The following is a 2746-nucleotide window of genomic DNA, read 5'->3' as shown; positions in this document are numbered from 1 at the left end:
GCAGCCACGGGAGCCGCAGCCACGGGAGCCGCAGCCACGGGAGCCGCAGCAGGAGCAGCAGCCCACCCAGTAGCACCTGTAGGTGGTGCAGCTGCCACAGCCGTCACCACAGCTGCCACGGCAGCCATGGCAGCCACCACCACAACTTGTGCAGCCACAGCACCCCATGGTGTCAGGAGAGAGGACTCAGGAGTGGTGAGGAGGGAGACTCAGGGGATGCGGGAGGTCTGATATTTGCCCTCTGCCAGGGGCCCTTAAATACTGAACGTGGGGGTTTGCACATGTCGTGTATTCACCCCCTGGTTGTTTTGACCCGTTTCTGAGACGGGTGTTTTGTTTCCTGTTACTTTCTCATGAGTACACATGACTTAATTTTCTTTCAATTTCAGATAAATTCATTTTTATTTGAAAAGCGGAATCAGAACTGACAGAAATAGTTAATAACATGCTGCTTTCCCCACAACAGGTCTGCCCCAGAGTGCAATTCTTTTGATTAATATTGGATGATGGAAACTGTGGAGATCCAGCTTTCCCGCTTCTCCGGGGGATCTTCCCCTCCCAGAGGAGAGACCCTGACGGGCATTTTATCTTATCTTCTATCTTACTCCAATTATACGCACTTTATGTACATTATCTGATCTAATCACTCGTTAAAAGGCAATGAATTTGGTGTTTAGTGTCTCTATTCAAATGGATTTTAGAGCTGAATAAGCCCAGGAAGGGCTGTGGAGTTGTGTCTCCATTTGGGAAGTTGGCACAAACATAGCACAGGTCATAAGAAGTCTGGGAGGAAAAAAAAATCAGTTTTCAGCAATAAAGAAACTTCTTATACATCAAATAGAAAATGTAGTTTTAAAAAACCCATTCAAAATAGCAACAAAATTATACATAATGAAATTATACCTAATGACTTGCAAGATCTTTAGAAAGAAAATTATTAAATTGTGTGGAAGAACATCAAAGAAGAAATATATGGAGAAATGTACTAGGTTTATAGCTAGTAATTCTCCATATTGCACCAATGCTGTGATGGTGTTTCACGTGTCCCCTTGCCTGGGCTAAGGCTGGCCCAGATATCTGGTAAGACATCTTTTTCTGCGTCTGTGAGAATGTTTCTGGGAGAAATTAGCATTTGAATCAGTAGATTGAGTGAAGAAGATGGTCCTCATCAGCGTCTGCGGGAGTCATCCGGTGCCCTGAGGATCTGAATGGAACAAAAAGGTGGAGGAAGTGCCAATTTGCTGTCTTTGCTTGAGCTGGGCCAGCAATCTTCTCCTGCCTGCAGACATCAGAGCTCCTGGTTCTCAGGTCTTCAGATGCGGATGAAATTACGTCACTGGCTCTCCAGCTTGCAGATGGCAGATCCTAACACCTCTCAGCCTCCGTATGGTGTGAGCCAATTCCTATAGGAAATCTATACGTCTGTATCTGTATCTCCATACCCTGTGGATTCGGCATCTCTGGCGAACACTGATTACTGCAGATGTCAGTCCTTCCCAAAGTAATTAATAAATTCACTGCAATTCTGTGAAAAACCGTAAGAGATTTTTAAAATATTGGTCTCTTTTCATTGTTAATTTTTTATAAAAACTGGACAGCTTCCCCAAAAATATGTTTGACAAAACGAGAACGTAAGAGACATTTTTTAAAAAAAGATGTATTTATTTATTTGAGAGAGACAGAAAGAGAGAGAATGCACATGGGAGCCGGGGGAAGGGGCAGAGGAAGGGGGAAAGAGAGAGTCCGCAAGCAGACTCCCCGCTGAACATAGACCTCAAGGCGGGGCTTGATCCCAGGGCCCTGAGATCATGACCTGAGCCAAAAATCAAAGCCATCCACTTAACTGACTGAGCCACCCAGGTGCCCCCAAGACATTTTTTAAAGAAGAATGTGGAAAGAAGTTCACCTATCATATATTGAAACTAATTCTAAAACTATGATCATTAAAACAGTGGGATATTCTTTTGCTGAGAGAGACAGAGACTAGTGGATGGGAATTGAGAGCACAGAGATAAAATAACACAGATTTTGGAATCTGGTGTATGGCAGAAACATTACAAATCAGGAGAAGATCCTGGCCATTCAGTATTGGTACTGAAATAACAGGCTTGTCTCTATCAGTACAAATAATATGAGGGTCCTTCTTCATACTACACATTAAAATAAGTTCCAGATGATTTTAAGATCAAAAAGTGACAAGCAAAATTTGACATTTTAGGGAGTTGCGGAAAATTAGCTCTATGACTTCAAATTAGTAAAGTATTTCTTAAACTATAAAAGGAAGACATTAATTAAAGACAAAATACATGAAAGGGAAGAAAACATTTTACAAAATGATGCTGAAAGCAAAAGTTAAAACCAGCCACAGGCTAAAGAGAAAATCAATTTTAGAAAGGGAAACAACTTAATGAAACCATGCGTGAAGGATATTAACTGAGTCACAGAAGACACAGCTCTGCCTACAATAATAAGCAGCTCGAGGCTACTAATGCTCAGACAAGTAGAGATTAAGACCACACTGTGGTATGTTTTATAACCACCTGCTTATCAAAATGTTCAAGTCTGATAATACCAAATACTGATGAGGATGCTGGAAGGTTCATACAGCGTTGGATGGCAATGTACGTCACTATGACCAATTTGCAGAGCAGTTCAGCCACATCTGGTCAAGACGCAGATGCACGTTATCCCTTCCACTCACGTATATCAGTGTGAGCTAATGGAAAGAACAATCCTATTCTATTCA

This window comes from Ursus maritimus, unplaced genomic scaffold (assembly GCF_017311325.1).
Source record: "Ursus maritimus isolate PB19 unplaced genomic scaffold, ASM1731132v1 scaffold_1, whole genome shotgun sequence".
Classification (NCBI taxonomy): Eukaryota; Metazoa; Chordata; class Mammalia; order Carnivora; family Ursidae; genus Ursus; species Ursus maritimus.
Note: the sequence above shows the minus strand (reverse complement) of the source record.